Below are 11,259 nucleotides of genomic sequence, written 5' to 3' on the forward strand. Positions count from 1 at the left end.
GCTACTGACAACTGACAAGAGTTAAAAATACACAGGAAAACACGACAAGTCAGATGTCTTGAACACAGGCTTAAGCAAAAATCACAGATGGCGATCTGCCGCCGTACGGCGAGTATTTGGGAGATAATCCAGCACAATTTTCCAGCGCCTACCTGGTAGCAGGTTAAATCGGACGGCAGTATAGTTTAATTTAGCCCATTGGACTGCATCCGGGAAAAGTTCAAATTCAACGGCGAGCGGGAGTATTTTTAGTCTTTGTTAAACTCGATATCACATCGTCCGATAATTGGAAGAGCCCTGGGATAGTGCTTGCTTAAATAAGGCGCTGACAGTATTAATGGGATTTCTATTCAAAGCCTTCAAAATCGAAGGGCGATCGTACTTTCACCGTCCAGACATCAGTAGCTGCTCTAACAGGTAACTGCCGATGTACAGTAATCGTCCGTCTAGCGGATAATGTCCGTCAGAGCGCATGGCATCGTTCATTTTACGACCATGACCTAAACTGGCGGTTAACCTATGATCTCCAGCTTGATGAAATATGCTGCTTACAATAGGCAAACAAATATATTATATATGATTTAGGCCGACTTGAACACAAGCAATTCTCCCGAATTGTATACCAGAAGAAATGTTTACTTTGAGTTATACATTATTATAATATAACAGTATAATAACTGCTTGTAAATATATACATTTGTACGTACGATTTTTTATTGTCGTTTGTTAAAACATTTTAAAGACGTGATAAATTGTTTACAAGATAAGTCAGGACATCACAAAGCAATGCGTGCTAAAGATGGCCCTTAGTATAATATGTGAAGACTTTATTTCTGGTAAGTTTAAAATGTAACTTTGAATTTTATGGTATAATTTACCAAGAGTATTCTTTTCATAAGGGCTTAAAATAGAGATTTGTTGTTGTTGTTGTTGTTGTTGTTCATTTTCACTGGCTGGTATTTTTATTAACATAATTATTACCATAGCAATGGTACTGTTATGTATAATGTTAAAAACTTCAAGAAAACCATTGAATATATATAATTTATCACCATACATGATGTCTCGAAACTAGGGCAGGCCTTACATCAAACAACGATATAGAAAAAATAACAAATGGTGCATAATAGAGAATGACATGTACATAATACTTTGTTTCCAAAGTATCTTCTTTTTATATTTACTTGATATCTGTTTTTTAATCAGATGTTCTGCAAATATTACTTTTTTCCCAGATGACTACCTATAACACATCTGACGATGCTGCCTCTTTTGAATATTCCCGTTTACGAATATTCATTCTTAGTGGACTTCTTTCTTCATGCGTAATGTAAGTAAATAACATTGCCGCTGCTTTTAGTTGTGATAATATAATGCTTATGGAAGTTATTTAATTTTCGAAGCAGTACATAATATATATTTACTTATAATTTTCGTTATGATTTATTTCACGTTGACGATATGTTACGTAAATCAATAGCTTACGTAAATTTATGTTGAAATGATTTAGATGAATAATTAATTAAAAGGGTTTTTAGGGAACGAAATAGTGGAAAAAGCACAATACGACATAACACTGCAAAATATACTAACCCGGAAGTTAGTTCGGCGAGTTATAATGTCGTATAATGACAAGTGCAACAATTATCTTCATAATAGTCTGGAAACATTTCACTTTAATGACTTCATTTAAAGAGCAAGTTTAAACAAGCAATATCTTTAATAAAAGATATTTGGCGTTGGTAGGGTGGGATTAGATATATTGAAAATGTTGGATTGCAGTAAATTGTTACAGTATAGATAGATAACAGTCTCAGAAGACAAAATTATGACGCTTTGCACGAGTTCGAAAATTCTTATGCAGTTTTAAATTATTTCTGACACTTTTCGGTAGATAAACCAAGCATTTTGTGATTCAGTGAAATATCAAACACTTAATTTTATTGCTATTAGTTTTATCAAGCGGCTGGAATCAATCCGCAAGTACATTACAGAGTTTGCGCAGATAGTCGCACCCACCACAAACGCCAGCTACACTATACATAAAAATTTACACAAATTTGGAGTTCCAAGATTTGTGTACCAAAATCAATTATAATTCAGGTAAAACTCTAATATAGCGTGAATAATTACTTACCGTAATCTTCTAACAGCCACCAGGATACCTTTGCAAAACCAGGATTTTGGTAAACTTCACTTAGTAACCATTTCTAAGTGACTTAGAAAACTTCTACTTTAGTTTGGATGGTAGTTCAGGGGCTTTTGACAAAAAAGATGATTAAAAAAAGTTGTCCAATTGGACTTTTTCCAAAATCCAATCGGATATATGGCGTTCGATTGGAACTTTCGAAAGTAAATCTTTGCTTCTCCAATAAACGTCATTAGAGAAGTATCTACCGTATCTATGTAATAATCTGCTGAATTGCAACGAAGGTTTTGAGGAACGGTATATTAATTAGCTGGCAAAAATACGCATGTATCTATTTCTGTTCACCCCGCTGTGTTTTATGGCTGAAGAATTATCAATTGACTTCAAATAGGTCAAAATTAGGCTGAAACAGCTACGAAAAAATAACTTTCAAGATGGTACTCGCTGAGTAATTTTTATTGAAATGATTTATGACACAAAACATTCATTAGAGACAGGAAGAAAATGTTATAAACTATACTGAAGCATGGAAACTGTACAGTATACAGATATTATGGTAGACACAACAGAAAAACAATACTTTAGTCTAAAATTGTGGTAACTATAATAAAACCAGTATATTCCGCTAGGGGACCTTTATTGCTGATCAATAGTGATTGGAAAGGCTGTGTTGTTGTTTATAAATGGTGAACCTACTCGTTTTTCAAATGTAGTGTTTTATGATAGTATGTAGTTTATGAAAAAATGTGAACACGATCAGAAAAGTCGCTGATATCTTATGACTATGGGAAATACTTAAATTTTGTAATGTTTTTAAACAGTTTTACACAATTTATTGAATACATTATGCAAGTAAAGTGGCGCTTGTTTATATTTGTTCCTCACTTATCCAATATATAATCATAGATTTTCACATTAAACATAATATTATTTTAAAACTAATGCGCATATTGCTTCAATAGTAATAGATGGCGTTGTTGTTATGATATTGATAAATATTTCTGATGAAATTTGCATAAGATGTATAGGATTGGTTGATTCATAAATGAGACCTCTACCGATAGAGAAACTTTGGATAAAACCGTGCCAGACAGCCATCTTCAGGCATAAAGTATATCAAATGCTTGGTAAAGTACAAAAGTGACTAATAATAATGAAATGAATAGAAAAAAGATGCTTTCTTTGGAAATGACGATCGCTCTTTGGTTGATTGTCTTAGGAGGTTTGTTTGATTTTTAGAAAATATTAAAAGATTAATTTTCGTTATGAATATTCCTAAGGCGATAAAATGTATTTCCGTAAAGACTATTTGTTTTAATAGCCATATTTATTTATAAGAACACAATAACAACAACAATAATAATAATAACAATAATAATAGTAAAAATAATAACAGTAAAAAAATAACTTTATTTTAAGTGGGTGACATATTGGGCTTTTAGCCAGGCTAATACAAAGTGTTCTAAACGTACATGCAATACAAAGGGCGTACATGTAAAACAAATTGTAAAAGGAAAAAAAACATGAATTGAAACAATTTTAGTGACCCGAAAATATTGTATACGCAGCTTGGTGTAGTTTTAAAAGAACTTATTGCCTCGGCAATATTAAAGGTTAGAAGTATTTATAAGTGGCTAAAACAAACACTATCTATAAGCAGGACCTCGCACTAGAACCCTGTAACCATTTTTGTTTTAATAAAGCGTTGGATAATTTTAAAGATATGTTATTTTGAATTTTTAAGGATGATTTTTCTCTGTTTGAGTAGTCCGGGCAAAGTTTCCATTCGCAAAGAAAATGAAAGCATAACGTGAAATTAACCAAAATCCACATAATAATACGTACCATTAGAATAACAGACTGATACAAATATTACTTTTAAAATTATTATAAGCATAAACCTTTATTGGCAAGTGAAATGAACATCTTGTTTTCTAACAGTGCAAATGTTAGAGTGAAAGTAATTTTACGTTTGTAAAGAAAGCACCAAACTTATTTCGTCGCTATTTTCAAGAAGATTGTAAGTCCTTAAACAAACGATGGGATAGGTAATCCAAGAAGTCAGGAAATATTCTAGAAGTAACTGAAGTCGGTATTTGTCTAGTGTCATTGAAAACTGCATTATCAATAAGTTTTGCTAACCTGTCAAATGGGAGCGGGAAATTGTTTTTTATCCGGATAGAAGGTAACATTAAACCTACTTTATTGCTTAATAGCATTTCTAGAACTATGTTTTGCATAGGAACATAGGGACATATTCAATATTCTTTCGTGTCGTAGTTGCAAGTTTTCTGTATTATTATGTCGTGTATGTACATGTTAGGAGCCAACTGACGAAGCTGTATGACCTATAAACGGGTGAGAAGATCAGGTAATATAAACACTGGATTTACCCGGAAGATGTTTAGCTCTAATCAAATCAGTCAAGTTGATAAATCTATAGCAAACAAGCTAACTAGCTTCGTAAAATCACGGTGCTTAGAAGTTTGTTTATTTAGAATGTATACAACCGCATGATTGTCAGATCGTAAAACCGCCAATCAATAACTTTCATCCTTAATACCGATCCCAGAATCTCCAAGGATTAAATAGTCAGTCCAACGCCAAAAGGCAGCACCCGAAATTCAATTAATCTTAGAGTGAATGCAATTCCTTTCAGACCTTTTTCTTTGACAAACATGAACAACGTGCAGCAACTTCTTTAAGCTTAAATGTTTGTCTAATGATAAACGGGTTTCCATTTAAACTAAGTGTTATTTTAGCTCCATAAATCTGATAGTTTAAATAATTTTCATTTCAAAGGAATCAATACATGTTTGTAATAGAAATATACACATGTATTATTTTAACAGATATATATTTTTTGAAAAGCATGTTAAGGAACATATAATTATACTGAAATCAAGGGCAAAAGGGTTCAGCCTAAAGTTTGTCCAGCTACAGCGTCGACTCTTCCCCAGGTTACATTTTTGTAACATAACAGATGGATCTATAATTTGAGCCGCGCCATGAGAAAACCAACAAAGTGGGTATGCGACCAGCAAAGATCCAGACCAGCCTGCGCATCCGCGCAGTCTGGTCAGGATCCATGCTGTTCGCTAACGGTTTCTCTAATTGTAATAGGCTTTGAAAGCGAACAGCATGGATCCTGACCAGACTGCGCGGATGCGCAGGCTGGTCTGGATCCTTGCTGGTCGCATACCCACTATGTTGGTTTTCTCATGGCACGGCTCATTTAATATAAAAATGCATTGTTATACAGAGAATAATGATACAAATTTTCGATGTCTAGACAAAATGAAAAAAAAACTAATGAAGATACTAAGTCTTATATTGGAATATGATCACCCTCGATTCCTTGTGCCTCTTGTGCCCCACTGAGTACCTACAATTATTGTTTATGGTATATAAAAAAAACATTAGTTACTGGAAGCTTCAAAGCGTCTGGTTAATGTATTAAATCGCTAGATTTCTTTGTAAAGAGTAGAATATTATTGTCTTCTTCGGATAAATGATCAATACGAACACCGTAGCTTTTGACTGTTTAGAGGATGATATTGTATAGTACTGGTGAATAATTGAAGTCTTTGGTTTATGTATAACGGAGAGCGTAAGAATAATTGTTTAGCATCTTCATACAAAGTGCCGCACGTTCATTGTGGATTATAATGCAGATGATTGTTGAATAAATCGTTGTTTAGGCTACTGCATTTGTTTCGTATTCGGGCAAGATTCACTTGCAGGAAACGGTCACCTACCAGAAAATATGTTGGAACGACGGATGGGTTAAATGGTTTTATCAGCTTTCTTTCGAATAAGAAGAGAGTGTTTAAATTCTGACTTTTTATATGTAAGACATTCAAAAGCGTAATAGAAGACGGTAGTACTGATCTAGAATAAATTTCAAGACGTCGGACAGCAGTTTCATAATCGTTATAGTTTCTCAGGTTGTATGAATTTGTATCTTTAACTGTACTAGGTAAAAGTTCATTCAAGTAGTTTAGTAAATCGCCATTACTGTATTTGAAAATAAGAAATAGTTGTTGTAATTAACGTCTATCGGATTATGAAATAAAACCAATTCATTTATCATATTATTTATATAAGCATATCTTGTTACTGTTCTAGCCATTATGTTGCATTTTCTCAAACGATTTGTTTCCGTATGATGTACACTTATCCTAAAATAATAGAGGCATACTCTAACGTGGCCTTACAATGTACGTAGGAGATTTAAGTTTGATTGAGGGATAGTCCTTTAAATTTAAATTTTAAAACTGTTATTTTTCCTCATACTTTAGATGCTGAAGAAGCTATGCTTGAAATATGTGTACGCCAAGTACCATCGCCACGAAATCAAAAAAAAAACTCACAATGGTTTTGTGTTCGAAGATAACTGAGCTGAATATTGCAAAGAGGGTCTTGCAATGTTTCTTTAGTCCAGAGTGAAAGAACATAGCTTCTGTTTTAGAGGAATTAAAATTTACTAGCCATTTGGAGCCTTATTTGATATCATATGTAAATCGTGGTTTGGTGTTGTTTAGATATACCCAAGATTGTCAAAACTAACGGGGAATGAACTGTCGGCAGCATACAGTCGAGATATACTTAAAAGAGTCTCGGTAATGTCTCTAACGTAAAAAAGCAAACGACCTAAGATTGATCCTTGAGTCCTTAACTCAATAGCCTTTCGGATAATTTAGACAGTAACCTTTTTTGGAACAAGACCTATGGGGCTTCCTTGCCTATTTGAAAATGATTTTAGTGTAAGGACCCTTGACTAAGTTTTGTTCCATAAGATCGGGAAATTTATCAGATTTCAGAACACGAAAACGAAAAACATGCTTCCTGAAAGCCCTATGAAAAACCCGCCTGAAAGCCTTGTATCAAATAGTATGCTGGGACATAATCTTGGAGCTATTGTGACATCATGCTTATTTTGATTGGGGTCACAAGTTTTGAATCATGTGTCAATTTAATTGCCCCATGTGAATCTGAAACAACTTGTGAGTGAAAACAATTGGAACTATATCTTCTCCTTTTATGGTCGTAAGAGTCGAGAAACGGGGTCCTTAATATTTGGTTATTACTGTATCTATCTGATTCCAGCGTGTATTTATTATTTTATTTTATAACTCATATTTTCATTTCGATGTGATTGAGGTGTGGACTATTTCTTCAAGTCCCATATACCAACGGGCATTATCCACAAATCTGACTCAGATTCATTACATGTTGTAAAAATATTCTATTCTGATTTGATTACTTTCAAAACAATGCTAATAATAGGTTTTGAAATAAGAAATCATTTTTATTATTTGTACCAGAAATAGGAAGATAATTAGAATCTTCAGTTTTGGCTTCAATTCATAGACGAGGCAAATGATTACCGTGCCTTAGCTGCCAGTTTAGAGACGACCAAAATGCAGACATTCGGGACCGGAAAAGCAACAACTGCTTTTTTATCAGGCGTACACAACTCCTCCGACACCAGGCTTTAGTGTATCTATTTAGAAAATCTATCCATTTTTAGCTCGACTATTCATAGAATAGTAGAGCTATTGGACTCGCCCATGCGTCGGCGTCCGCGTCCGCGTCCCGATTTGGTTAAGTTTTTGTATGTAAGCTGGTTTCTCAGCAACCACTTGTGGGAATGAATTGAAACTTCACACTCTTATTCACTGTGATAAACTGACTTACATTGCACAGGTTCCATAACTCTGTTTTGCTTTTTTACAAAATTATGCCCCTTTTTTGACTTAGAAATTTTTGGTTAAGGTTTTGTATGTAAGCTGGTATCTCAGTACCCACTTGTGAGAATGGATTGAAACTTCACACACTTATTCACTCTGATAAACTGACTTACATTGCACAGGTTCCATAACTCTATTTTGCTTTTTTACAAAATTATCCCCCTTTTTCGACTTAGAATTTTTTGGTTAAGGTTTTGTATGTAAGCTGGTATCTCAGTACTCACTAATGGGAATGGATTGAAACTTCACACACTTGTTCACTGTCATGATCTGACATGCACAAAGCAGGTCCCATAACTTTATTTTGCTTTTTTACAAAATTATGCCCCTTTTTCAACATAGAAATTTTTGGTTAAGTTTTTGTATGTAAGCTGGTATCTCAGTATCCACTAATTGGAAAGGATTGAAACTTCACACACTTGTTCACTGTCATGATATGACATGCAGTGCAAAGGATCAATAACTCAACTTTGCATTTTACAAAATTATGCCCCTTTTTCAACTTAGGAGTTTTTGGGTTAAATTCTTATATGTAAGCTGGTATCTCAGTACCCACTGATGGGAATGGATTGAAACTTCATACACTTGTCCACTGTCATGAGCTGATAAGCACTTTGCAGGTTCCATAACCCTATTTTACTTTTTTACTAAATTATGCCCCTTTTTCGACTTTCTTATTCATTCAAGCGACAAGGCTGTTAAATAGTCGAGCGTTGCTGTCCTCCGACAGCTCTTGTTAGTAACACAATTACACCAAGTGTATAAGTGTGGATGTTTTCTTTGAATGGCGTTTTCTTTTTGAAATTTGTGTTTGTTTAATCTTTGGTATTTAACACCTTGCAAAGCCAAATTCATAGAATGTCTAGAACTTAAGGAAAGTACAAAAGTAGCTAAAAGTATAATGATCCATTATTTTGCATTTAACATTGAAATTTAAGTACTTAAATGGTCAGGTAAAACTTTCATTGAACATTTTCTTCTACACTAAATCAAATTAGTATCTACAGTGTTATGTTTTCGATTTCATTATCTTTCACTGTATTTCATCCTAACACAAGTACATTGTGTAAACGGAACTGAGTCCTATAGAAGTAAATATTATTTTTAGACTCGTGATCAGTCAAATTAGCTGTTCTAAAGATAGCCCACTTTATTTCCATTGCCTGTTCTCGGAAGTAAAAGTAAAAACAGGGAACATTTTTTGACTGCCGTTTGTCGTTGTGGAGAGAAAACGCTTATCGGAGATTATAATGACCTAAAAATAAACAGGTTGGAGGAATAACTTTGTTGCTATGAGGAGGTAGCTGCTCGTCAGAGGTTCCTTGTCAGTTGGTTGTACAGTTCATATTATGACGTCAAGTCGATCCATTCAATATATTCAATAGGTCTCTTAACGTGTTCAAGAGCTGTAGTAGTTAATGATTGATGCCCACTATTCATGAATTTTATCAGGAAGAGGGTTTCCATTGTGCAGAAAAAGACAAAAGAAGTCTTGCTTTTAAATCAATCTTCATATTCTTGTAAGACTTAAAATGTATATTTAGTAGAGGTTCAGAATGTTCTACTTGTTATTTTGCTTTTGTTGAAAACAAAGTTACAACATGAAATTGAAGTAAACAGTTCTAATGTTTTAAAAACGAAAACCATAGACTTGTTCGTAGTAGTATTGGGGCCTCTTGGGCCCCACCAATGCGCATGCTTGAGAATGCCCGTGCGGCGGCCATTTTGAATTCTAGTTTTAGAATGACATCACCTTTCTATGTTAAGAATGAGCTCACTCTGCTATCTATATCTCCCTGTTACTTATACGAGAGGTTCTTTTTACGCATGCGTATAGCTTTTGTTTTCGTGTTATCTCCCCGTGTAGGGCTGACCCTCAATGTGCACGAACACGTCCTCGATAGGTATATAGGTCGGCTCTATATACTTCAGGGAGATATAGATAGCAGAGTGAGCTCATTCTTAACATAGAAAAATGATGTCATTCTAAAACTAGAATTCAAAATGCCGCCGCACGGGCATTCTCAAGCATGTGCATTGGTGGGGCCCAAGAGGCCCAAATACTACTGTTCGTAGTAAGAATTGTATCATGTTTGTTTTTACAACCAAATACTTTCATTAAATTAACATGGTTCGTGTGTCACTGTTTGAAGATTGTCTTAGGAATAAAGATGCAACACATGTAATTACGAACTATACGTACCACAATCGTCATACCAATTAACTTCATAACAGTTCATCTCTCGACTACTAGTATGTAGATATGTAGTTAGACATAAACATCAAACATAGACAAATAGAATGTATACCTGCAAACAAATGAAAAGAAACAAAAATGTGTTTCAACATGTGTTGAAAACAAGATAAATTACTTACAGAACAAGTTAGGACGTCACGAGCGAGTATTGCGGCCAAAACACATACACTGAAGAAATGCGTGCAAAAGATGGACCACAACATAATTTGTGAAGACTTTATTTCTGGTAACTTTTGACTTTCATAGTATGGTTAACTCGTAGCAAGAATATTTTTATAAGAGATTTCAATAATGTATGTTCTTGTTGTTTATTTTCTCTGTTACACCATTAGTGTATCAGCGGCAGTTATTGTGGTAGTTGGTTGCGGCATCATCAGTAAATTTGTAAGACCGGCAATCATATAGCAGGTACAAACGTTGTAACGATAAAAGCAGTCACACACAGAAAACGCATTAGTATTAGCACAAGAAGAAGTGGTTGTAGTAGGAGAATTAGAAATATAGGGATAGTATATCACCAATAGATTATAGTATCAATAAATGGCAGTAAAGTTCTTATTAACATTATCTTATTCATAATTATTATTGTAGTTCTCAATAATGTTTTCATCCTTATTGTAATAATAATTTTTTATCATTATCAATGGATTTGGTATTCACCTTTTTCATTTTCTTTCTCATGTTATAATTGCAAACATTATTATTATTACAATCTTTACAATAGATACAGAGGAGAGCGTTAGCCAATGGCCAGCAGGTCCTTATGTTGTACCGATGACACGACATGGATGTCCAGAATCCTCTAATCATGGGTGGCGGCAAGGTTTCCTTTCGATTCAGTGGAAAACAGCCCAGTCTGTGCATGTGCTCACTAGAAATGTAGCTAAGGAAGCAACTACAAAGTTTGTTAACGTAACGGAAGAACATGTTTTTAGTACGCCAGAGAGGCACCTATTTTTTCCTGCCACTCCAAACTATCTGAAATTAGGTTTTTGTTATAAACTCAGAAGCAACATTTCAGATATTGGCCCCTGGCCAGACTTGAACTTCAGTATTTACGGCACAGATAATGGTTGTCCACCAGGTAACTGTTTCTAATA

General features: G+C 34.3%; 1 long non-coding RNA gene across 1 annotated transcript in view; it reads left to right on the forward strand.

The window, feature by feature from the left end:
• The window catches only part of LOC123553453 (uncharacterized), a 29,125-nt gene extending 17,866 nt beyond the window's left edge, over window positions 1-11,259 (forward strand). Inside the window, exons 2-3 of the long non-coding RNA XR_008367417.1 lie at window positions 10,281-10,385; window positions 10,884-11,259. This is a non-coding gene — a long non-coding RNA (uncharacterized LOC123553453). The remainder of the gene's footprint in view (window positions 1-10,280; window positions 10,386-10,883) is intronic.

This window comes from Mercenaria mercenaria, chromosome 15 (assembly GCF_021730395.1).
Source record: "Mercenaria mercenaria strain notata chromosome 15, MADL_Memer_1, whole genome shotgun sequence".
Taxonomy (NCBI): domain Eukaryota; kingdom Metazoa; phylum Mollusca; class Bivalvia; order Venerida; family Veneridae; genus Mercenaria; species Mercenaria mercenaria.